Source organism: Macaca fascicularis, chromosome 11 (assembly GCF_037993035.2).
Source record: "Macaca fascicularis isolate 582-1 chromosome 11, T2T-MFA8v1.1".
NCBI lineage: Eukaryota > Metazoa > Chordata > Mammalia > Primates > Cercopithecidae > Macaca > Macaca fascicularis.
Genome location: NC_088385.1, coordinates 77,807,440 through 77,834,229, shown reverse-complemented (window position 1 = coordinate 77,834,229; position 26,790 = coordinate 77,807,440). Strand labels below are relative to the sequence as shown.

Genomic DNA, 26,790 nt, shown 5'->3' with positions numbered 1-26,790 from the left:
ATAAATTAGGTATTGATGGGACATATCTCAAAATGATAAGAGCTATTTATGACAAACCCACAGCCAATATCATACTGAATTGGCAAAAACTGGAAGCATTCCCTTTGAAAACTGGCACAAGATAGGGATGCCCTCTCTCACCACTCCTATTCAACATAGTGTTGGAAGTTCTGGCCAGGGAAATCAGGCAGGAGAAAGAAATAAAGGGTATTCAATTAGGAAAAGAGGAAGTCAAATTGTCCCTGTTTGCAGATGACATGATTGTATATTTAGAAAACCCCATCGTCTGAGCCCAAAATCTCATTAAGCTGATAAGCAACTTCAGCAAAGTCTCAGGATACAAAATCAATGTGCAAAAATCACAAGCATTCTTATACGCCCATAACAGACAAACAGAGAGCCAAATCATGAGTAAACTCCCATTCACAATTGCTACTAAGAGAATAAAATACCTAGGAATACAACTTACAAAGGATGTGAAAGACCTCTTCAAGGAGAACTACAAACCACTGCTCAGCGAAATAATAGAGGACACAAACAAATGGAAGAACATTCCATGCTCATGGATAGGAAGAATCAATATCGTGAAAATGGCCATACTGCCCAAGGTAATTTATAGATTCAATGCCATCCCCGTCAAGCTACCAATGACTTTCTTCACAGAATTGGAAAAAACTACTTTAAAATTTCAGTCTTATGTTTAAGTTGAATCTGTGTACTTTTTTCTACGTATATTTTTATTTTTTATCCTCGCAGTTATTTTAATCCTATTTTATATGTAATAAACTTTTTATATATAATATTCTAAAATTTTATACATATATGTATAAAATATAAATACATATATATATATAAAATTTTGGAATTATTTTAGATTTACAGAAAGGTTTCAAGTAGCATAGAAAGTGCCTACACACCCTTCACCTGACTTCCCCTAATGCTATTATCTTATGTAACTTTGACACATTTATCAAAACTAAAAAACTAGCATTGATGCAAGGCTATTAGGACCTTATTTGGATTACGCCAGTTTTTCCACTAATGTCCTTTTTCTGTTCAGGACCCAACCCAGGAAATTGCATTGCATTTAGTACTCATGTTTTCTTAATCTCTTACCTGTGACAGCTCCTCAGTCTTTCCTTGCTTTTCATGACCTTGATGCTTTTGAAGAGTATTCTGTGAAATGCCCTCAATTTGAGTTTGTTTGATATTTTCTCATGATTGGACTACCGTAATGTGTTTTGGGGAAGAAGACCACAGGGATGAAGTGCTCTTTCCATATCAGGGAATACAGGATAGCAACATGGCTTATTACTGGTGATGCTAACTGGTGATTATCACTTTGTTAACTAGAGTTTTTCCTGATTTCTTATTTTTTCCCCTTTCCATACTCTTAGGAAGCAAGTCACTAAGTTCAGCCCACATTCAAGGGGAGAGATATAAAATTCCATCTCCTGCAGTACCGAAGAATTTGTGGACATGTGTTAAAATGATGAGTGTTTAGTATATATTTTGTGGGAGATGTATTGAGTCTATTCAAACATCATTTTTCTCCTAAAAGTTTTAGTCACTAATTTTAGCATTCATTCATGGATCTTGCCTGCAGCAGTTATTACTGTGGTGTTCTTATGGTGATTTTCTATATTCCTTATTACTTCTACATTTATTATTTGGAATTCTTTAGTAAAAATGATTTGTCCTCATTTATTTAATCAATGACTTCTATTAGTACAAACTTACAGATATTGTTCTATGCTTTGGCTTATTAGCCAGTTCCATCATTATTTACTGTGTTGCTCAAATTGTTACAGCTTAGGACATTAGAAATAATAAGAATACAATGTTTATGTAAAGTTCTTTTTGTCCTTAGCATTACAGTTTCCTAACAATATTTTAGAGTTGAGCTTTTATCCTCGTTTCATGCTTCCTGGGTCCACCGACTCATTGTTAAGTGTATCTTTTTTCTGGGAACTTTGTTCTAGATCTCCCTGGCCTTAATGTGATTACTCATGGGATACATTTCCTGTGCTGATGCTCAGCTCTGACCCCATCCTCCCGTTTACCTCAAATCAAGAGACAACATCCCTGGTGTGACTGGGACAGAGAAGCGAGCCTGTGGTTCTGCATTGCCACCGCTCCCTTGTCTAGGGTTGAGGTTGTTTACAGAAGACAGGTTCCTACATAATGGAAACCTAGCCTTACTATCTTTATATTTTAAATACCTTTGATGGAAATAGTCCTGGGAGATTTCATAGATTTCCCAAAACATATTGAACATCATAAATCTTTTCTGATGTCTCAAGGTAGCATCAGGAACATGCTCTTTAAAAGTCCATTTCTAGGAGGGAATGACCTCTGACATTTTGAGGTGCATAGGGATATTTTCACCTGTAACCTGAACATCTCCTGTGTCCCACAAATCAGTAGATCTTAAATAAGGTCACCCTAACCATTTGTATCTAAGTCTGCTGAATCCGTAGCCCCCACTTGTCAAGTGACAGGATCTCAGCTCTTTCCTTTCAGGGAGGATTGTCCTACACATCATTCATACTCCTTCCAGCTTCTGTCATCCTTCAGCTACAGCTCTTCCCACCGTCTATCATGTCTGTTGCCTGCTATGGATATACCCATTGCTTGTGTTTTCTCCACAGATCTGCTGATTGATTTTACTATCAAAATAATCAATATTTATTGAACCCCTACTATTTGCCACACATTCTTCTATAGCCTTAGGTTGCAGCAGTAAACAAAACAGACAAAAGTTCCTGCTCTCCTGGAGCACTGGGGGGAAGCAGACAATAATATAACTGTCATAAGTAATAAGAAACATAATACATAAATACATTACCTATTAGAGAGTATTAAGTGCTATGAAAAGCATTCAGAAGGGTAATACGAATCAGGGATGTTGGGGAGGGAGGTTGCAATCTGAAACACAATGGTTATAGTAATACTCATTTACAAAGTGATACCTGAAATGAGACTTAGAGGAAATGAGAGAATTATTCATGTGGATATCTGGGGCAGAGGAACTATACAGTATAAAAACCCTACAGGGACAGGGTGTTGTTTGTTTAAGAATTGCAAGGAAGTTTGGTAGGCCAGACTAAGAGACACCAGTAGGAGATGAGATCAGGGAGGTAATGGAGCATCAGTTCCTCTGTGGTCTTGCATTTTCCTTAGCGACTTCTATGTGGTGAAGCTCATCCATCTGTGACCTCAAATCTCCTTGGGATGCGCTTTCCACTATAACTGCTTTACATTCCTTGCAGATACATGAGACTGGGTCTCAAGGTCTTAGCTTTCTCTCTTTGGCTAGTATCCATCTCTCGTTTGGATTGAGTAGGTATTTCTATAGCAGAGTTGCTAGGGCTCCTGAATCTATAACATTTCAGGGATGGAATGGTGGAATGTGAGTGCAGCCTTCATGTTCTACCCCAGAACAACTGCTTCTTATGAACAGAATGTTCTGTGTCTGAACTGCTTTCTAAAATGATGACAATTTTTAATTCAAGAGCCCTATATAACTTGAAATCTGTGACCACACCTCTCTGCTCTAACATGACTGCATATATCCTATCTCCAATTATGTACAGAGGCCTTGTTCTCAGGACATACTTTTAGACAATGAAAATCTTGGGATTCTGCTAAAAACCAGTGATAAGATCACTTAAATTTATACAAGGCATATCCGAACCTCAGCTTTGCCGCACAAATCAATAGGACCTTGACTTTGTCCCACACATCAATAAATGTCTTCTATAAATTGTCTTTGTCTAGTAGCCCCTTTCTTTCTTTCTAACTTATTATGGGTTGGCAACAATATTATTAGTGTTGCTAAATTTCTATATAAGTAAAAGTAAATAGTCTTAGGGAAAGCTTCAGGGGTTCAACTTGAGAAAAGTGCATGAAATTTGAGTCCTCGTTTTAGATTGTTCAGAGACTGTCTTTTGTTTTCCCTTTACCGTCCTTCCTTCTGATTCTGTTGCTAATAAGCAGTGGTTTTTGTAAGTGAAGTGTTATTGAGGAAGAATTTTATATGACACATTTCAGAATATTGACATGAGGAGGTGGGCGAGACCACTGGATTAGAACTCCAAAATTTTTGTGGCTTTTGTCTAGGTCTTCGTAGTGACTACGATTCTGGGGCAAATCTTTGAGCCTCTCTGTTTTGTAATTTATCTTTATACTTAAACTTGACGTGGCAGCCTTCTTCAGTATCTTCATGTATAACTAGTCCTTTTTTCTTATTCTCAGGGCATTGATGGTTAATATTCTTCCAAATTTATTGACAAGCAAACGTTATTCATAAGAGATTAAGTAGCAAAACTGGAATCTCAAGGAGGCCTATTGGTTCTCAGTTTCCTGTCCTTTACATTACTCCTAACAGGGATGAAACTATGTATCCCTGTACACATTATTGAAGTATTGAAAAACAAATAACTTTTGAATAATTTGAAAGGAAGTTATCCCTATATCCAATATGGTGGCATTATAATTTTTGTTATCACAAAGTATTCTTTGAAGACAATTAGGATTTTTTTGTCATGTAAACACCTCATCCTGTGCAGCACAAAGAGAAACAGGTTTAATACAATTGTGTAGGAAAAGTGGACTGAACAAAAATGGAATTCCATGTTAGTCTAACTGACAGAACCATATGTGTAAACTTCACTATGCTTGTTTCTATATTGTGTAGTTCTTAACTTTCACATTCCAGATTTTATGCAAAGAAGCAAAGAGGGGGAATGGAAAAAAAAATAACAGAGGGGTAGAAAAAGAGAGAGAGGGAATGCTGTAAGGAAAAATGCTCAAGAAATTATTTTTTAGCTCAATTATGTAGACCCACGTGGTTTCTATCATTTCGACATGCTTTGAATAAGTATCTAAATTGAAACAGAGCTAGAAATCGTTTGATGTTCATCCATCACTAAATTTGACCTGTTTTTTGCATTATGCGTGTTGCCATGTTGCTTTACCAGTACTTTGCGTCCCTGGGGACAGGTTTTCATTTTTAGAATTTCTTCTCCTGTGGTTAAGAAAACAAATGTCTCTCTGCTCTATGAAGAATTCTGTGGAATTTAAGGCCCGTGAATGTGACAGACCAGGGTACGGGTGCCTTTGAGAGAACATCTTACTCTTCTCATCTCCACTACAAGAACAATTCATTTCATTCCTTGACTTCACATAAAACTATTTCAAAAATAATTTGCTCAAAAGATGACAAATTTGATTGCATCCAGTGTGGTGACAGGGAATAAACACAGAAACGCATGCTTATGGAAAAAATAGAATAATCGTGAACTAGCATCCATTATTTTGGTTAAGATTACTAAGGAGTAAATCCTCTACACCACATCTTCAGCAGAGTCTCTATTGCTGTAGCATCTTCAAAATGAAAATGAGAAGTATTCAGTAGGCATTTAAACATGGATTTGAAGACAGGGTTCAGTGCAATATGTTTCCTATAACTTCCCCAAATTTGACCTCAAGCAGAAGATGATCCATGCTTCCTCTGAAGTTCTTTGCCCTCTCTGGTTTGCCCTGACCGTAACCTTCAGGCAGTGCTGCCAGATGGCCTCAGTCTGACCTGTTCTCTCTGTACAGGTGTAATGACAGGGGAGGGGGAGAATTTTTTAAATGAATCACTGGTGTTCTAGATGGTTGATTATTATTTCCCTGACTGTTTTTTAATGCATTTCATTAACATTTTATTGTAGCCTGAGGCTAGTTAAAGTCCAGGAGACACTTTATAAAGCCACGCCCCCTCTCTTCCAGCTTTCCACTTATACTCACTAAGTAGTTCAGTGTGGGATGCTTGCAGAACTGCAAATGAGAAAGATTGTAAGGAGAGCTGGCTTTAATTTTAGTGGAATAGGAGTTGAATTTTAATCAGTGAAACACCCATTAAAGAAAAAACAACCCACATGAGGTTCTTTTGTTTATCAGCTTGTTCAGCGAGGAAATAGGAGCAAAATTGTGTGGAAATTAATTCGCTCTTTCTTTTAACATAGGAAGGTGCAAGGATTATGTTCCTTAGCCAAGAAAATCAGAAAAAAACCCTCTCTATTCTTTTAGATTTCCCACAGTGGTTGGGTTCATATGATACACATGCATTGATGGCTCTTGATTGTAAAGAAATGTAGGGAGCTTGAAAGAAACAGAGCAAGCGATCTGGAGCTGTGGTCAGGCCAACAGGAAGATCTTCGTGTTTAAGGCCCAGAGATCTATTGACCTGCCCCCCTGTTGTACCCTTTCCAAACTCCCCACTGCATCGTTCTTCCTCCTCCATCTCTACTTCTCAAACTCAATTTGATTTCAGAGTTGGAACTTGATGTGATGCTTCCACCATGTGTTAATTGTCCTGGACACTAAACACTTGATCTCATTTGTTTCCCTGAAGCTCCTCTTCGGAAATTTACCTGTTAAAGGGACTCTGTGATTTCAGTCTTGTTTCCTGCCTCTGCTTCCCCTAATCATAATGTCCAGAGTTTGCAAGTGAGTAACTTCACCCAGACTTTAATTCCTGAATACATGCTTTACTTGATAATTTAGCCTTAATCTTCTTAAGGACTATCCTTCAGTAATTAATCTGGCTAGACTGGCTTAGAAAGGAAGGCTATAATCCATTTGCCATGGATGAACACACTCCATGTGAAGCCACTCCCTTCATCTCTGCCACCCACAGACTGGGCAGTAGGGCTTGTGGGCTGCATTCTATGCCCCACACATTCCCAAGAGCCTCTCAAGGCCTTCCCACAGGGTATGCTCTTCTTTGCCTATGGGAAGAACTGAATTCTCTGAAATAATGTAATTAAAATGAATAAACTGCATTCTTGGTCCTCCCAAGTTTAAACATTCACCTTTTTTTTTTTTTTTTTTTTTTTTTTTTTGAGACAGAGTCTCGCTCTGTCGCCCAGGCTGGAGTGCAGTGGCCGGATCTCAGCTCACTGCAAGCTCCGCCTCCTGGGTTTACGCCATTCTCCTGCCTCAGCCTCCCGAGTAGCTGGGACTACAGGCGCCCGCCACCTCACCCGGCTAGTTTTTTGTATTTTTTAGTAGAGACGGGGTTTCACCGTGGTAGCCAGGATGGTCTGGATCTCCTGGCCTCGTGATCCACCCGTCTCGGCCTCCCAAAGTGCTGGGATTACAGGCTTGAGCTACCGCGCCCGGCCAACATTCACCTTTTTAAAAGTGTTGGGGGCTGATTCTAATTATCTCTTTACATCCCTTCTTTATTATTGAGTTTGTAGCTCTCCTTAATCACTCAATATTAATAGAGGGCTTCATTGTGATTCACCAATCATCCATGTATTTATTGAGCACAAATAAATATTTTATTTTTACTACAAAGCACTATGCCAGGTGTGATGGGGAAGGGGAATGGTTACTCAGAAGTAAGAAAGTACCTTGGTCCTTTCTGCTCTCAAAAAGCTTAGCATCTAATTGGGAAGATAGCTTGTGCAGAATTTACTAAGGATTGAACAAACTGTACTGATGAAAAGTAAGACTTGAGTTTGGAGAAGGGAGAGCAGCTCATTTGGCTGGCATGGTCCTGAATTCACAAAGAAGTTCGAAACATAAACCAGGCATTGAAGAATGTGGAGAGTTCCAACAAGAAAAAAGAGATTTGTAAAAGTGTACTTGTTAGGAGTGGATTCTGTGTCTAAAGCCCATTTTCCTAAGTTGATGGTTGAATTCCTAGAACAAGACTTGATAGGCTGAGCACTCAAAAATTACTAAAATACAATTGATATAGTTTAAATATTTGTCCCTACCCAAATTGCATGTTGAATTATAGGAGCCAATCCCTCATTGCCTTATGCTGCCTTCTTGTTAGTGAGTTCTTGTAAAATCTAGTCATTTAAAAGTGTGTGGCACCTCCCTTCACTCCCCCACCTCTTGCACCTGCTTTCACCATGTGAGGTGACTGCTCCCACTTGGACTTCTGTCGTGATTGTAAGCCTGCTGAGGCTTCTCCAGAAGCAGATGCCACTATGCTTCCTGTACAGCCTGCAGAACAGTGAGCTAATTAAACCTCTTTTCTTATACATTACCCAGCCTTGGGCATTTCTTTGTAACAAAGCAAGAACAGGCTAATATAAGAACATACTCACAGAAATGTACAAATAAATCTTAGGTGCACAGGTAGTTGAAGCAGCACCTATAACAAGAAACAGTACATTACTGGAACCTCACAAACCACCTTGTGCTCCACTTTACTCATGCCTTCCAGTATCATAGACTACTTTGCCAAATCTTATACTTTATATAAATGGAATCATAGTGTTCACTGTTTATGAGGTTCATCCATATCGCATGTAGTTGAAGACTATTCATTCCATTGCTGGTAGAATTCCATTGTTTATAACTTATTCATTCTACTATTAAAAACAGTTGGATAACTTCGAGTTTTAGAGTACTACAAATAGTACCTTTTTGTTTGTTTGTTTTGTTTTGTTTTTTTGTTTTTTGTTTGTTTTAGACGGAGTCTTGCCCTGTCACTCAGGCTGGGGTGCAGTGGCAGGATCTCGGCTCACTGCAAGCTCCGCCTCCAGGGTTCAAGCCATTCTGCTGCCTCAGCCTCCCAAGTAACTGGAACTACAGGTGCCCACCACCACGCCCGGCTAATTTTGTTGTGTTTTTAGTAGAGATGGGTTTTCACCGTGTTAGCCAGGATGGTCTTGATCTCCTGACCTCGTGATCTGCCTGCCTTGACCGCCTAAAGTGCTAGGATTACAGGCGTGAACCACCATGCCCGGCCACTACAAATAGTACTTTTAAGAACATTTTGTTACCTGTATTTTGGTGAACACATGAAGGCACTTTTGTTAGGCGGCACATGCCCAGTTAGGATCTTGTTGAGTTATAGGGAATGCACTATCCAGCTTTAGAAAACAGCCAGACTGATTAATAAAGTGGCTTTACTGTTTGCTTTCCCACCAGCAATATGAAAGTCATGGTTGTTCCACGTGGTTGCAATACTTGTATTGTCTGTCTTGTCCATTTTAGCCATACTGATGAGTTGTACACTGGTGTATTAGTCTGTTTTCACACTGCTGATAAAGACATACCCGAGACTGGCAATTTACAAAAGAAATAAATTTGTTGGACTCTCAGTGGCTGGGGAGGCCTCACAATCATGGTGGAAGGTGAAAGGCACTCCTTACATGGCAGTAGGCAAGAGAAAGAGACTTATGCAGGGAAACCCCCATTTTTAAAACTATCAGATCTCATGAGACCCATTCACTATCATGAGAACAGCAAGGGAAAGACCTGCCCCCATAATTCAATCATCTTCCATCAGGTCCCTCCCACAACACATGGGAATTATGGGAGCTACAAGATGAGATATGGGTGGGGACACAGAGCCAAACCATATCAACTTATATTTCATTATAGTTTTAATTCATGTTTTTTTCTGATGGCTAATGTAAGCACATTTTTATGTTTATGGTTATTGTACATTTGGAAATCCTCTTTTGTGAAATGTCTGTTCAAGTATGTTGCCCAGTTTTCTAATGAGTTGTCTGTCTTTTTCCTATTGATTTGAAGGAGGGGATCTAAACATATTGTTAAAAGATCTACATCAAAACTTTAGAGGCACATACAAATAATCTGTTGAGCCCAAGAAAGAAAAGATAGTCTCTGGTCTCTGGAATTCATGTAGCATGAAGAAAATCTGTTGTGAAAAGAAAATCAAAACAATTTACTTTAGACTTTAAAGGATATTTTCATTCTGATATAGCATTTTAAAAATAAATGTTTTTATAACATTCTCAGTGTCATAGTGCATGAAACAAAGCACAGCAAATAGATGTTTTATCTAGATATTTTATTTTTGAGTATTAAAAATATCAAATTGTGCAAAGCCTACAGTCTGACAATCTGGAAATAAAAATAACAAAGAAATAATTTTAAATTCTCTAAAGAAGAAATGAAGAAAAAAATTATTCTAAACTGTTCAAGTTTCAAAATGCATCTCTATTTAGATGGTGATGATATATACAGGGATACGTAGCAGATGTATTGGCCTGTTGCCAACCCTGCTTGGAGGTTTTGAATTAAGGAAAGACTGTTACATTATGTGTGAAATGCCACTTCAGTTCAGAGTCTGCCAGCAAATTGGTAATACCAACTTCATAGTCTTTTCAGACTGATTAGTGGGAAAAGCATTTCCAGGTGCAAGTATCCACAAGTTTAAATTATTCTGAAGAAGAAAGGCAGGAAATACCATAAGATCCATCTCTGGACTCTTCTAGACTCCCTGTAGGCTGAATGACTTTATATTTCTAAAATTAGGTGGGGTTAAGGGTCATAAGACTTCTCTTTCTCAAATAAAATAAGAATTCCATTCCATTTTCCAACTGACACTACATTAAATTCTACAGGTAAAGAGAGTTGAGGTTAAGAGTTAAGTGGAGTGAAATCTTACTAGTCCACTGGGCATTCTTCCGAAATATCTTTACAAACTGTACAATTTATATCAATTTTGGATTGGACAAACTACTGTTGAAGGTTCTGCCTGTCACTCTCCTAGCTGTAATGGAAACATCATCCTCACATATTGAACATCAATGTATGTGTGGGATGATATTATGCAGTCTTTGAAACATTTAGAAAAGTATATTCTGTAGAGATAAGACCAAAGACAGCTCATGAGTGTGTGCTCAGTGTTTGTGCATCTGGCTTTACTCTTGGTCCCTTTTTCTTTCTTGTGTAGCAGAGCAGTTTTTACTGGTTTGTGGGAAGGTTGAAAAAAGAAAGATATGAAATCTTGATAATAACAGGCAAATATGAGGACATAAAAACAAGTAATGAAGGAACAAAGGTTTTCCTTTCAGTCAAAAATTTCCTTATGAAACCATACAGATTTCAGCCACATAATCAATACCTTATTAAGTTCATTTTCTCCAACATTTTCCTTAAGTTCACACAGGAAACTTTATAAATACACACCAAAGCACAAAACTTGGGCTGCCAGCAATACCATAGGATAAAAAATTGAGGGTCACTCTTAAGGAAATTTTGGTTGACTTGACTAGAAGAACAGCTGGCTTTATGGATTTCATCAACTCATGTGACTCCATCAGCAAATGTTGCCTGCTTTCTTCTACGGACTTTTGACCTATGGTGATCATCAATTTAACATCAAGGCACATGACCCAGCAGCATTGTTCTGGGACTTATTATGGAAAGAAAATAAATCAAGAAATGAGGAGTGAGGTCCAAATTAACCAAGAGCCTCATATAGAAGAGATCAGTGGGGGCTTTACATGCTCTAACTAGGGTTAAAATGACTTAAATGTGGTGTGAGTAAATCAGTTACCATGTATTTTAGGCTTTTCTGTCAGAATTGAAGCACCGTCACTTTTAAATTTTATGAACAAAGAAGTACAATATTGTAGTATTATATATTGTGTTTCTTTCAGTGGTCAATAAACATATAATAAATATTTTTTCTCATATGCTTTTTTCATAGCATTTTATAAAGGAATTCTTTAAGTCATAAGATTGGTATTCACGAGTGGCTTGTGGAAACTATTATTACTTTTAATCATGCCTGACATTTTTCTTGGGTGTGAATTTCAAGCTCTGAACGTAATGTCTATATCCACAAGATAAATCAAAAGGACTGTCACTGTCTGTACTTGATAAAGACCTCTTCAAATCAGAAAAAATAAAAGTAAAAAGAAGAAATGTGGACCAGATGCCATGGCTCATGCCTGTAATTCCAGCACTTTGAGAGGCTGAAGTGGAAGGGTCACTTAAGGCTGGAGTCTGAGAACAGCCTGGGCAAGAGAGACCCTATCTCTACCAAAACGAAACAAAACAAAACAAAACCCAGCGAGGCATTATGGCACATGCCTGTAGTCCCAGCTACCCAGAAAGCTGAGATGAGAGAATCCGTTGAGCCCAGGAGTTCAAGGTTTCAGTACACTATGATTGCACGCTATTGCACTCCAGCCTGGGTGACAGAATGAGACTCTGTTTCTTAAAAAAAAAAAAAAAAAAAAAAAAAAAATTGCTGGGCGCGGTGGCTCATGCCTGTAATCCCTGCGCTTTGGGAGGCCGAGGCAGGTGGATCACCTGAGGTTGGGAGTTCGAGACCAGCCTGGCCAACATGATGAAACCCCCATCTCTACTTAAAAAAAAAAAAAATTAAAGAAGAAGAAATGTAAAATTATGAGGAAATAGTTACTTGAAAAGTAACATTTTAATTATGTCTCCTGTCTCCAGTGTTCACAGCATCAAGATCTATTCAGACAATTTTTAATTCGGTTTTAGGCACTTCATAAACACGTTTTAAGGTAACCAGAGAATTAGAGAAGCTAGATTTGACCATGAGTCTGAGGAAATACTAACTTCAGCTCTTTTCTTTATGCTCGGAAAGTTTCAGACCATATCATCTCTGAAGAACAGAGGTACCACACAGGAGTTGCCATGTTTAAAAATAAATGCCTGGCTTATGTCACTCTCCTGCTCAAAAATATTTAGTTGATTTCACTTTATCTTTAAGATGAAGTCCAAACTCCTTAGTCTGATATTCAAGAGTTCCATATCTATATGCCATTCTTATTTCCTCTTATTATCATTATCCTTTCTTAAAGTATGCTTCTTAGATCATGTACACAACAATAAAATTGGGTACTTATTAAAAATGAAATTTACTCTCTCCAAATAATTCTTATACACATTAAGTGCTGAGATCTCCTCTTCTAGAAGAGCTCTCTGTGCCGGCAAGGGTGGTCTAATGGCCCCAACATACTTTCTTGGCTTTTATCTTTGGACTTTGGCTCATAATGTGCAGTTCTGGCAAGTCTTTTCTTTTTATTCTATTTATCAGTCAAGACAGAACTCAATTCTAACTTCCTCCATAAAACCATCCCTGAGTGGTTTCTTTTGAACCTTATTTTTTTCTATTCATAAAAGTGGATAATAATAATATATAAAGGAAAGGATTATTGTGAGATAATGCTATCACTACAAGTAAAATCTGAGTCTCAGAGCTCAGGGATGGTACTTGCCAAGGTGATATGAAATTAGGACGCAGGCTTGTGAGATTTCAAAGAAATTCGTGCTCTTACATGTTGTCTCCCATGGAAACAAATTGTTGAATGAATGAGTTCATGAATGTTACTTCTCCCATTCATTTCTCCAGCCAGAGAAGCTCCAGATGTTTGGACTTAAAGACAATCAATGAAATCCTCATTTTTGCAAGATACAAGACTTTTAAAATAAAATTTTCCCAGAAGACTAGTGTATTAAAAAATCCTACAGGCCTGGTGCAGTGGCTCACGCCTGTAATCCCAACACTTTGGGAGGCCAAGGTGGACAGATCACTTGAGGTCAGGAGATCGAGACCAGCCTGGCCAACGTGGTGAAACCCTGTCTCTACTAAAAATACAAACATTAGCCAGGAGTGGTGTTGGGCACCTGTAATCCCAGATACTTGGGAGGTTGAGGCAGGACAATCACTTGAACCCAGGAGGCAGACATTGCAGTGAGCCAAGATAATGCCACTGACAAGAGTAAAAATCAGTCTCAAAATAAATAAATAAATAAATGAAATAAGAATTAAGAAAACCCACAGAAAAATAACAGTCTTTCAGAATTTTCAGGAATACAGCCCTCTGACTACATTTTTAAGCTCTAGGATAACTGTGGACTCCCTGATTATGTTTAGATCTTTGTGAGTTTATATAGATCCTGGATTTATATAGACTTAGGCCAGTATCTGTTCCAGGGGAGGGAGAAATAAGTAGGATTCAGACTCTCCTCAGAGGTTTCAAGATCTGTCTAGAATACCTAAACACAGATGAAAGAAGGGGGAAAGGTGCTACATAAAACTTGTTCTAGAAGGAGTTTCCAATAAATTAGAGTCCCTTGCCTGAAAGCAACTAACAACAATTTATAAACACACTTCTATATACTCATGAGGGGTTGGGGACACAGACATAATTAGCAATGGGCTTGTTTAGGCTGTGGGAGATTCCCTTATCCCGAGTTTCTGAGCCATTATATTTACTCCCACAATGACTTTCTTGTTAATAGTTTGGTTCTGCATTGTTATCTCTGCATCAACCCTTAGCTTACTCCCTTTTCAGACAAACAGACATTTCTAAAAAGCTTTTGAATTTCTTTCAGCTGGTTCTTTCAGGATACTTTCCTCAGAACCTCACTTTTCTTGTTGTTTTCATTTGAAATTGCAAAAACAAAACAAATACAATTTGGATGTTAAAATTTACAAGTAACATTTTTTGAGTGAAAAGAGAATTAATTAAAGGGAATTAATCCACAGAGAATAGGGAAGAGAGGAATCGTGTTTACTTATTAACAAATTCAGTTTTAAAAAATGGGAAAAGGCTCTTTGAAGTAGTCACATGTGGAAAGCACCTGAGCTCAACCTCTTGTAGTGTGAGACTACTCTATACGGTTAACTAAATATTGGAAAATATTCTTGCTAGGGGGAAACTTTGCACTCACTCTTGCAGAGGGCAACAGAGCTTTTATGACAAAGGGGTCAAAGGATGCTAGGCTGATGCCCTGCACATTCAGAGGCATTACAAGTTTTCAGGATCTAAGGGCTCTCCGAGGAGAAAAAGGAGATCATCAAGGGAAAGAGGCAAGATTGAATTAAATCTGGGTGGGGACCATGTCAGCCAATGAACATATTCTCCATAGTCAGTCCATTGGATGCAAACATCTTCTTGGGCTCCTGGAACTATAAAATTTGAATTCAATTACTGGATACAGATTTGTCTGGACCTGGGATTTCTCTATCATGAAATGAAAAGAGAGGCACAGACTTAGAAGAAACTTCCAGCTTATTTGAACCATTTCACCCTCCTTCCTTTCCACCCTAAAATTTCTCATCTAGTATATTGTATTTTTAAATTTCTACCTGTTTTTTTCCCCAAATCATCTTTTTTCTTTCTTCCTCTTCTCCTTCTTCTTCTTATCTTTCTCACTTTCCTCCTCTGTCCTTTCTGTGTTTTTATGGATTCTATCCCTTTGTAAATTCATTTATTCAAAGTCCATAGTACTCTATAACCTCCAGTTCCTTGGTGGTGAGCTCTTCCATTTCTTTTGCATACTGATGATCATGTGCAATGACGTGTTCTGTAATTTTGTGTGTAGTTCTCCTTCAGTGGAGGTACAGAATGTGGACGTGATGCTATGGAACAGTTCTTAGATGCACTACATTTGCAGGCTACATTTTCATGCTGGTGCCTTGATTTAGTGTTTCTGATATTGCATGGATAGTGAATGTTTGGCTCTGTACTTTTCCAAAGTATAGCTTATGATTCCATTTGGTTTTTTGTTTTGGTGAGCTTTTCTGTTTCCATTCATAACTCTTGATGAAAATTTCTCTTTATGCAGCAACCATGTGATAACAGGTAGCGATTTCCCAATCTCCATGCTGTGCATGAAGCTTACAGCCTGAATCCTGTTTTCTGGACAGGTTTAGAACTCTGAACCCCAGGTCTCTATTCAGTTCCAGGACCTCCTGAGACAGCCTCAGTTCCTATTTCCAGCTTAGATTATGGGTTCCTTCTTCGTTCAGGTACCTGTATATTTATTTTTATTAATTTGAGTTTTGCTGTGTATGGAAGTAATTTTTTACATAATTTTAAGTTGATTTAGAAAAGGGAGTGAACTTCTGTATCTACTAAGTAATGGCTTTGTTGGAGGTCCTGGGGTCTCATCCTACTTAGGAGTCATCAGCCTAAAGCATAAGTGACTATGTGATAAAGAGGACATATATATGAGTTTTGGAATCTGATAGACTTGGATTTAATATTTGTTATGGACTGAATGTTTGTGCTCTCTCCCTAAAATTTATATATTGAAACCTAACCCCTAGTGTTGGCTTTTTTTTTTTTTGAGACGGAGTCTCGCTCTGTCACCCAGGCTGGAGTGCAGTGGCTGGATCTCAGCTCACTGCAAGCTCCGCCTCCTGGGTTCACACCATTCTCCTGCCTCAGCCTCCCGAGTAGCTGGGACTACAGGCGCCCGCCACCTCGCCTGGCTAGTTTTTTGTATTTTTTTTAGTAGAGACGGGGTTTCACCATGTTCGCCAGGATGATCTCGATCTCCTGACCTCGTGATCCGCCCGTCTCGCAGTGTTGGCTGTTTTTAGAGATGGGGCCGCTAAGAAAGTATTTAAGATAAGTGAAGTAATAAGGATGGGGCTCTGATTTAATAAGATTAGTGTCCTTATAAGAAAAGACACCAGAGAGCTTGTCTCACCCCCTTACATGTCCCCGTCTTCACACAATGAACTCACTTAGGAAAGGCCATGTGAGGACACAGCAAGCCAGAAGAGAAGAGAGCCCTCACCAGAAACTCAGTTGACTGTAGCCTTGATTTTATACTTCTAGCTTCCAAACTGAAAAAATACAGTTCTGTTGTTTAAGCCACCCAGTCTATGATACTTTGTTATGGCAGCCCAAGCTGACAAATACAAATCTTGTTTTCTTTATCATCTATGGTATCTAAAGTCAGTTACTAAGGTCTGTGAGCCTCAGTTATGTCAACCACGCAAACAGTCTAATGCCATCCAGCTCCAAGGGCAGTTGTAAGTAATAAATGGAAAAAATGCACATAAAAATTTCTAGTATAATCCTAGCATTTTGGGAGGCTGAGGTGGGTGCATTACTTGAGGCCAGGAGTTTGAGACCAACATGGCCAACCTGGCAAAACCCCATCCCTACTAAATAAAATACAAAAAATTAACTGGGCCTGGTGGCACGCACCTTTGGTCCCAGCTACTCAGGTGGCTGAGGCAAGAGGATTACTTGAACCTAGGAAGCAGGGTTGTAGTGAGCCGAGATCACGCCACTGCACTCCAGCCTGGTACAGAATAAGACATCATCTCAAAAAAAAAAAAAAAAAAGTGTAATAAACTTTACCTTACCTTTCCCTTCCTTAAGTTTGGATGTCTCCAGAAATGGGGGCCCACTATACCCTTAGGTAGCCAATTTTATTTTTAAACACCTCTGATTTTTTAAAATCCCATCTTTTGATTATGTCATTTGTTTTCTTGTATCTCTTGATGGTATGGAGGGCATGTTCGGAGACCACCAAAACAAATTCTCTCTTTTATCTGTCCTATTGATGGAGGATTTTGCTTCTCAGTCATTTTGCATGCCAGGACCCCCAGGCAGTGATGCTTCACCCAAGCCTCGCTCCACCATGTTTGTGTGCCCCAGCTCACTGGTGTTATAACTTGTACCTGTGTTCAGCGGTTCCTGAGCTCATGTACCGTGCCCAAGAAGAATAAGGATATTCTGGACATCAAAGGGTGAGGAGGGTGGAGAATAATTTTATTGAGTGACAGAACAGCTCTGAGCAGAGAGGGGACACAGTGAGTGGTTCCCTTATCTGAAGGTGGGAAAGTCCCCCTGTGTGGCTGGGTCTGTAGCCTTTCATGGACTCAGACTGGGGAGTGCATGCTGATTGGTTTGTGAGTATGCAAAAAAGGTTAAAATGAGGACACCACTCAAAGGTGGGCATGAAATGTAGAAAACCAAATAGGAAAGGGCAGGTATATGTAAAATAAGTTTAGGGTAGGGATCAATTAGAGGAAAGCATGCCAAATGGGAAGACAAGTTATTAACCCAGTTTGAGCTTGGATTTCAGACTTTAAACTGCCTTTGGCTTGGAGGTGGGGTTTCACTGAGGACCCACCCCCTACCTGCCTAGGCATTTGGCTGCCTCCTGCCACTCTCAACTATTTCTGAGCGAATAGAAAAGTAAAGGTTAGGTGTCAGGCATCAAAACATCAGCTACACTGGTGAAGGTGGATTGGTGGAAGCAGTTGAGATAGCACCTACATGGATTCCCAGCACTTGCTTCCCAATACTCGATTCCCAAGCAGTTAAGAATGCATCTACATGGATTCCCAATACTTGGCATACCTAACCACTGGGTCACAGTCTCTTTCCCCCCACAGAGGGTCAGGGGCTGCCTTAGGAACAAAGCCAAGAAAGCCTCTCCACAGGGACATCTAGAGGAAATACAGAAGGGCAGAACTGAGCACGCTTAGCTCTTGCTCCCAGATTTACTAGCTGGATAAGTAATTTCTTCTCCCTTGATGAGGAGGGAGGGAGAGATGAACTTGGGAGAAGGAGGGTTGGACATGTTACCTCGACACCCTTCCTGCCTGGGCATAGAAGCTCCCACGTGGAAACATTAGGAGAAGAAAAAAAGGGTTCTCCTAACCATCATTTCAGTTGCCAAAAGTAAAATGAGACTTAAAAATGAGGGAAAGTGCTAAAGCCCAACATGTTGCGGACATGTTTGAAGGTGAGTCCCAAAGGAAAACCTGACACTCTAAGGGAATACACAGTAGAACTCCAGCAATGTGAGGTCGGTGGGCGTCAGACCTCAGGAAACACAGGTGGCAGGGAGGAAAATTGGCATGGATTAATAAAAGCGGACTGAAACCACAGACAGGTAAGACTGTGTGCAAGTCTGCGAGAAGGAGAGACATACTGAGGAAAGGCTGGAGGAAGCAACCACCACCTAACAAAAATGAATAGAGAAAAGTGCGGTGGAGATTTTGAAAAAGTAAGTGAAAAGATGAGATGGAAAATTTTAAACATAAAAAGTAAAAAGGTAAGGAAAGATAATCTTCTTGCAGGAGCAGTTGTTTTTATATATGTGTAAGGGATAATGTAGGAATTTCAAGGATAAATTAAATTAGTGGAAATTTAGTACATGTTGGAAATAAATACATCAACAACTAAAAGAAGTTAGGCTAAAAGAAAGTAAATATTTTTATAAAAATTTGAAATATCTCCCTCTCATCTTATTAATTTGTCACCTGAGCAAGGATATTAAAAATGGATCTGCAAAGATACAGTAGTCAGTGCATCCCACATTTTGTATCATTTTCATTGAATGGAATTTGTCATCAGTTATAAACAATTATGTATTATAAAGAAAGAAAAAAAATGCTGCTAAATAAATTCAGGTAAAAGTTGCTATCAGGTTGCAAAATGCTTCCAGATCTCAGAAATGGTAAAATGTGAAAAAAAAAAATCATTGTAAAATTGATACAATACAGTATTTTATTTTGTTCATAGCATTTATCAGAAGTTGAAATGATCTTATTTATTTAGTGCATCTATTTTCTATCTTTTTCCTTTGGACCTGAAGCTCCCTGAAAGTAGATACTTTGCTTTATTCACATCTATATTCTCTGTCTAGGACAGTATATGCACATAACAGGGACTATCCTTTGATGGCTGGCTATTGTTGTACAAGGGAGGGATAAGAACCTGAGAAAAAGTTGGAATTCACTTAATGCCATTAAGCCACCCACTCAAGAAGGGTATAAATCCTAAATTTATCTCTCCCTCTCAAAGATATTTTTAGTTATCCCCCTCTGAGTAGTAGAGAGTACACCTTACCCCATCACCAATACACATTATCTTCCATTACTTGGCTTATTCCTCCATTTTATTGGGGGGTATAGTCTAGCATTATTAGGGGTTATAGTCTAACATTGGTGAGTACTATCACCATTTTACATCGTTGAAATACCTTGAGGATCCCCTGAGATGTTGAATACTGATAACACCTCTCAGTAATTCAAGCAATAGTCCTGTTTTCCCCCAGGTTAGGAGCAGATCATTTTGATTCTTTTGATGAGCACCAGGTAAAAGAAGTGGCTTTTACTCAGAAGTCATGGATATGAAAAAATGTGTATCTCTAAATCCTAAAGTCAGACACAGTGTGGAGGAATACTTCCAGGGTGAATGCAGACCCGGAGGCCAACTTGAAAAGGAGCCAGTCTGGCCTCCACTACAGGGACACATGCTCATTGAGTGCAAGGGTGACGGAATCACATGCAGTATTTAGATGTTGTTTTTACTTTCGTTCTCTTTCTTTATGTGGGTAGTAGAAGTAGAGTATGTCTTACTATGTCCTAAGTGCACAGGATGCCACTCAATGTGATAGAGGCAGGAGACAAACAGCAGTGGGTCCCAGGTGAAACCCCACCTTTAAGCTGAGAAACCTGAAACCCACTGCCCAAAGTGAGAACTTCTATTCCTGTTTGCCCACTCTCTCCCAATTGGTTCTTACAGAATAACACCTTTTTGCCGATCTAATATTGCCTTTTCCTAAACTACTTACAGCCTGCCCTGCCCTCCATCCTGTGCCTATAAAGACCCCAGACTCAGTTCGTAGAGGGAAGAGAAGCAGCTTGACTGGACAGAGGTGACTTGACTTCAGAGAGATGGCAGAACTTTGGAGGAGAGACAGCTTGACTTTGGAGAGACTGCTCGACTTCAGGGAAGAGCTGACCCCAGACAGCTGAACTTTGGGGGAAGATTACCTGCCTGTCCTGTGCCCTCTCCAGCTCCCCTCTCCACTAGAGCCATTTCCATTGCTAAATAAAATTCTCCACCTCCACCATCCTTCAAGTATCTGGGCGACCTCATTCTTCTTGGATGCCGAACAAGTACTGGGGACCCAATGAGTGTGGGTGCCCAAAAAGACTGTCACACTGGTCCTTTGCCCTTGATGGCAGAGAGCAGCCACCCCATGTGAGGAGGCAAGGGGCCCACTGAGCTAATAACACACCACTGTCCACAAACAGCAGAGCTAAGAGAGCATTGTGACATGCCTTCTGAGGCTTCGGGGTCGCAGGCACCCATACCTGGGTGCTGCCTCAGGGCCTGCATGGAGTTTGCTTTTGTTGGTGCCCAAAGCAGCTAGCCAGACCCTGCACTCACTTGCTCACATGCTCCCTCCCACAAGGACTTGAGTGCAATGGGCCAAGTAAATAGGGTACCCCCACTGCAAGTCCAACAAAGGGGTCAGGAAAAATCCTGGATCACATGGAACATGTTTATCTACTTTGAATGCGTCCTGGTAAGATCTTCTCTATAATGAAGTTGATTCCTATGACTTGCGCTGGATTAATCCAGAGAAAATCTCTGGGGGTGGGGAAGCTCTGGCATTTGGCTATGCGAACATTGCAATTCCTAAAGTGCTCTTATTCTCACCAGGAAAATAATATCACTAAGGTTCTTTGCATATTTTTTGTTATTCTATTCATCCTTTAGTTCTGGGAACCCTGAAGAACCATTTGCTACTTCTGACAATCAGGAAGCCACTGATACACAGCAGGTAAGATACCCTCAGACCAAAGCCCATGGTGGCCATAAAAGTTCAGTTCCTGGACCAAGGGTCCAACAGTCATTCATTCATTGTGAAATATTTCTGCAGTGTATGTTCATGGTATTGTTATCATCACAATGTGTTATTTATTGAGTGCCATCTCTTCATGTTGGGATACGTGGAGCACATACCAGACAGGGCTTTTCTCCAAGGAAATGGAAATGGAATTCAGATGGTCACGATTCATGAGATAATATAAAAGCTAGTCATGTTGTTCAAACATGGTTTGCAATGAGATCAGCCTTGGAGGGCTCAGATAAAAGAGTTTGATAAGAGAGGAGGGAGGGAAAGTTGCTTAACTCTAAGGGAGCAAGATATTTTCAGGTATGGGGTACACCATGAAGGTCAGCACCAAAAGGAATAAAAAGGTAAGAGGTGGAGGAGAGAATGCCAGGATCACATCGGTCATCAGAAAGGAGCATATTGGGAAGGAGAAGAATGAGAAAAAGTGACCCAACCCAGAGTTGTGTATTCGTGGTTGTATCTTGGTGCCATGTGCTGTTTTTCCGGGGACAGGCTGAAAGAACATTTCCTGCCTTATTAAGGGAAGTGACTCCATAAGGCTGCCCTGTCCAGGATAGGAGAGGAGAGCCATATCACATCTGTGCTGCTTTTTAATCTATGCTTGGTTTTGTTTGTTCAAGTTAATGAAAATTATGTGCTATTGTTATGTAGTGATGCCAGAAAACGTTTCACCAGAGACTTCAAAAATGTTTCTGGTACTATGCCCATTTCATGTGGTTTCACTTTCCTCTGTCTTCCGTCCTCCCTGCTCTTTCACTCTCCCTTCCTCTGAAGCCCTTCACTGATGCTAATGAATTAATAACATGTGACTGGAAGGATGTTTGAAGAGAATTCAGACTAAGCAGGCAAGGCAGCCCACAAAAGATAAAGTGATGGAAACATCTAAGGGTGAACGGAGTTACTATCATTTATAGAAGACCTATTTGTAGAACCATCCAATAGGAACACATAACTTACAGTTCCTCAAATTCATAGCTGGAGCTGATGAATTAGGATAAATATACCTCCATCTGGGAATAATTCATTGTAATTTATAAACTCCTTTAGGAAAGGAACTACGTCTTCACCTTTCTCAGTCAGTCCCCTGGGCACTAATGAATCTGTTTTGTCCATATAGTCTTTCAAAATTTATTAAGTATTAGGCACTGTGCTAAGGCATTGGGAGACACAAGAAATAATGGTAAGGCATCCTTACCCTTATGGAACTTAAAACCTTGGGAAAGAGGGTAAAACAAGATAGAATGTGGTATCTGCGCGCAATAAGGTAAAACCAAAGAGTTTTGGGATCTTATTGATCTTATTGATATTGATAAGGGGTATATATCTCTAAGAATTCCCAGTACCAACTGAAAGAAACTCTACTGAAGCTGATTTAAAACACAAATGAGAATTTACTGGCCTTAGTCAACTGCAGAGTAAAAAGTAGCACTAGATTTAGGCTGATCATGTACTCAAATTATCTACCAGGTATCTGTCTTTCTGTATTATTTTGACTCTGCCTTCGTATCAGTTGGGCTAATCTCAAGAAAGACTCTATCCATGTTGTAGCAAAGATAACCATTGGTAGCTCCATATTTAGGCTATACCACCAGAGTCAGGGTTGCAACAAAATAATATATATTCCAAAGAATTTCCAGCAAAACTCTTAGGGCTTCCTCTTGCGGGATCAGCTTTGGTAAAGTGCCTACACATTATTGTTGTTGCCAGACAAATGAAGTAGACTGATAGGTGAGGTTTAGGTCATGTGCCACTTCTCTGGAATGTAAAGGGTAGAGTCAGGACCACGCAAATCACAGGACTCAGAGTGAAGAATAGGCATTTTTCCAAGTGAAAATCAGGGTTATCAGAACAAGAGGGCATGAATGATGGGTACACGAAAGCAACAGTGCTTCAGAGCTATCCCAAAAAGTTGATGGAAATTTATGAAGGAATAATTGTGACTCCCCAAAGATGGATGAGTTTGAGAGATGGACATGAGGACTGGGAGAACAAAAATTCCAGTCCTTTCACTTGCATATAGAAAAGCTTAGTCACATGGGTACACCTAAGTGCAACAGGGAGCTGGGCAATGTAGTTCCTGGCTGTGCCTTCATAACATCATACTAGAACGAGACAACAGAGTCTGATGAACAGACTCTGTTGTTCCCATTACAAGGGGGAATTTAGGGAGGTGTTGGGATTTGTAGAGGAGTTGATGGTTGAGGTGATGTCTGAAAGAAGAGTAGGAATTAAGCAGAGAAGGAGTGGGTGGTAAGGTGAGAAGGGTGATAAGATGCATGTGTGTTCCACTTTTGGGCTGGAGAGGCAGTGATCTAGGGAGAAGTACATACAGGTGTAATTACAGGTATGTGTGGAAGGATTTACACCCAAGCATTAACACTTGTCACTTTAGGAGTAAGGCAGGAAGAAAAGAGGAAGATCACTATTTTTTTTAACTTGACACAATAAACTTGTATTGCTGTTTTAACATTTTAGTCCTGTACAATTCAATGAGAGATGTGCAGAAAGTGGTATCTAATATAACAGATTTTTAGATTTGAAAAATAACTTGGGTATCATTCCTAGAAGCTGAGAAAAGTAAAGTAACTTTTTAAAATCTCATTCAAAATAAACAAATTTTGAAATCCGAATGCAAGTTAACTGGTTAATTTGTTTAAAAGTATGTGGTTTTATAGTTGCCCTCAACCATCATTTTTATTTTCCCCAGATTTTCTTTGTGTGAATAACTGCTATTCATTGAGTATGCACTGAGCACCTGGCACTGTGCTGGGCCTTAGAATACAGCAATGAACAGGCATTTGTGAACTCTGGACTATAGAGCTTCAGTTTGGCTTTAATTTGTTCATTAATGTCTATCAACTAATGAAGGCAATGTAAACAATATATAAACTATCTGATTTTCAGGTTCAAGATTCCTAGAAAGAAGTTAAATTTGAAACCACTCAATTATGGTTTCCCAGCTATCCAGTATCTGAGGAGCAACTTCGCTGATGTTCTATTCACTTGGATGCAACATATTATTTCTACTAGAAATCATGTCATTTGGCAACAACAACCTCATCCTAAATGATTTTTCTTTCAGTGACTTTAGGTGTATGACCTATTGTATCTTAGAACAATATTAGTCTTAAGTTAGAAAAACACAAAAAGAAACAATAAGTTTGGGATTATCAAATTAACTCCTTGTAGCTATGTCTTCCCCAAGAGTAAATGCCGGTAGTAATATTCCTATGGGGTATTCTAACTTTTTATTCTTTCAAAACAAACACTGAAGGAGATCTATACAAACTTTATTGTGGCCTACTTTAAGATTTATCCAAAAATTTAAAGGAAATAACAACTTATTCAGATAAAAGATGGGGGCACTGAAGTGGGATGGCAGGAACATTTATTTAAATACTTTTACCTGAAATAGGCTTATACTCAGGTTGGATGAATAAGGTTGTTTTTTCTAGACCCTTTCCTAATATGATGCTAGGAAAAAAGTAGAGCTGATAACAGATTTTTAAAGAGCTAATTACCTTTCAAATGCCTTAGTTCTCTAGCTGAACACTTCTCCCCCAGCATGAGCTAAGGCAAGGTAGTAAATTAAACATAACTTGATAGATAAGTCTTTGAACTTTCTAACTATAATTTATTGTAATGAAGCAGAAAAACAGAGATCTATACTCAGTTGGTGAGAAGGCTTTTGTATGGTTGATGGTTCAGTTTCATAATTTGCTTTTATGGTAAAAAGACACACTAGAGTAATCCATCTCTCTGATTATTTCTTGGCATCAACGAACACTCTTGTTTTCTCAAAAACGATTATATCAGTCATTTGAAAAAATTGGACCCTAAATGCAATTCTGGAAATAAAATCAATTCTGAACATTTGGTTGCTGTACTCCCAGTTAGTAACATCTTCACGAGATTTGAAAATATATATTTGAGAGTAACCTTCAGGTGCAGCTGGCAGTAAGCAGATATGTCTTCATATGCTGGGAAAACAAGAGAGGGTGCAGGGGCAATTAAGTGGCAATAAAGAAATAGGTCTACCTGGAAATTATTCATTCATTCACTTATTCTTTCATTCCACAAATATTTACTAAGTCTTTACTACATATAGACACTGCTACAGGTGCTGGTAATTAAAAGTGAGTAAGATAGATATTATTGCTCTAAAACTGTTGACAGGTTAAACAAATATTAGTCAGAAGAATCTTATTTGATACCAGTGGTGATCTATACTATTATGGAAAAGTTATTAGGAGATTATATAACAAAGAAGTCTAACCTGGTGTGGGGAATCTAGGCCTCCAGGGGAAAGTGGCATTCAAGCAAAAATCCTGAAAGATTAATGGAAGAAATAAAAGGAGGGACATGGGGAAGAGGTACAGACAGAGAGAACGGCATGTGCAAAGGACTAGAGGCAGAGACTGGTGCATTTGAGGGGCTAAGAGATAGCAGATTACTTTTAAGTTTTTGAGTTCATTTTCTTGCCTCCACATGAAACCCGTTGTCAATCTGACATCTTCTGGATGTCTAACAGATAGCTCAAACTCACCAAGTACAAAACAGAGATCTTGATTCTGCTCCAAAAGCCTGCTCCTTCCCTAGCATTTGCCATCTCAGCATCACCATGTACTTGGTTGCTCAGCCCAAAAAACCTTTAAACCTCGGTTCTTCTTTTGCTCTCACATCCACATTTAGTCCCTCAGCAAATCCTGCTGGCTGTGCAGTTAAAATATCCCGCATATAGCTGTTCTTCAACAGCTCCACCACAGCTGCCTGGGTATAAATTGCCGGTGTGCCTCACTTGGCCCAAGGCAAGAGCTTTCTGACTTCTCTCTCTGTCTCCACACTTAGTTCTACCTGATACTGTGTTCTACATTCCATATTTGTTTGCTTTATTGAGGGCATGGTCCTTATTTCTTTTGCATATTTTTCTAGTACCTGGAAAAGTTTATGACCCATGACAGGTACTCCATAAATAGTGTGGAATGAATGTGTAAAAGCTCGGATGACTGATTGATGTAGTATGGATATTTGTCCCTGGCTGAATCTCATGTTGAATTATAATCCCCAATGCTGGAGGCAGAGGCTGGGGGGAGGTGTTTGGGTCATGGGGCATATGCCTCATGGTTTGGTGCTGACTTTGTGATAGTGAGTTCTCGCAAGATCTGGTCGTTTAAAAATGTGTAGGATTTCCTCCCTCCTTTCTCTCTTATTCCTGCTTTCACTGTGTGGCATGCCTGCTCCCCCTTTGCCTTCTGCCATGATTGTAAGCTTCCTGAGGCCTCCCGAGAAGCTGAACAGGTACCCATGCCATGCTTCCTGTAAAGCCTGCAGAACAGTGAGCCAATTAAATCTCTTTTCCTTATAAATTACCCAATCTCAGGTATTTCTTTGTAGCAATGTAAGGACAATCTAATACACTGATATATGGTAAGTGAGGAGAGGCGTGATACAAAATGAGATGGAGAAGGTATGGGTTTTTAAAATAGGCAGGGCTTTGTAGGCCATCTTAAGAAGTTTGGACTTTCTTCTCAGAGAAGTAAAAAGCCATTGAAGATTATGAGAAGAGGC

At 39.4% G+C, this 26,790-nt stretch overlaps 1 long non-coding RNA gene across 1 annotated transcript; it reads right to left on the bottom strand.

Moving 5' to 3' along the window:
- Positions 1 to 24,516: 24,516 nt before the first annotated feature.
- On the bottom strand, positions 24,517 to 26,078 carry LOC135966103 (uncharacterized). Its single transcript, XR_010579207.2, has 3 exons — positions 25,769 to 26,078; positions 25,499 to 25,550; positions 24,517 to 25,202 (listed from the first exon to the last, which is right to left on the bottom strand). It is a non-coding gene; the product is annotated as an uncharacterized lncRNA (long non-coding RNA).
- Between the last annotated feature and the right edge of the window lie 712 nt (positions 26,079 to 26,790).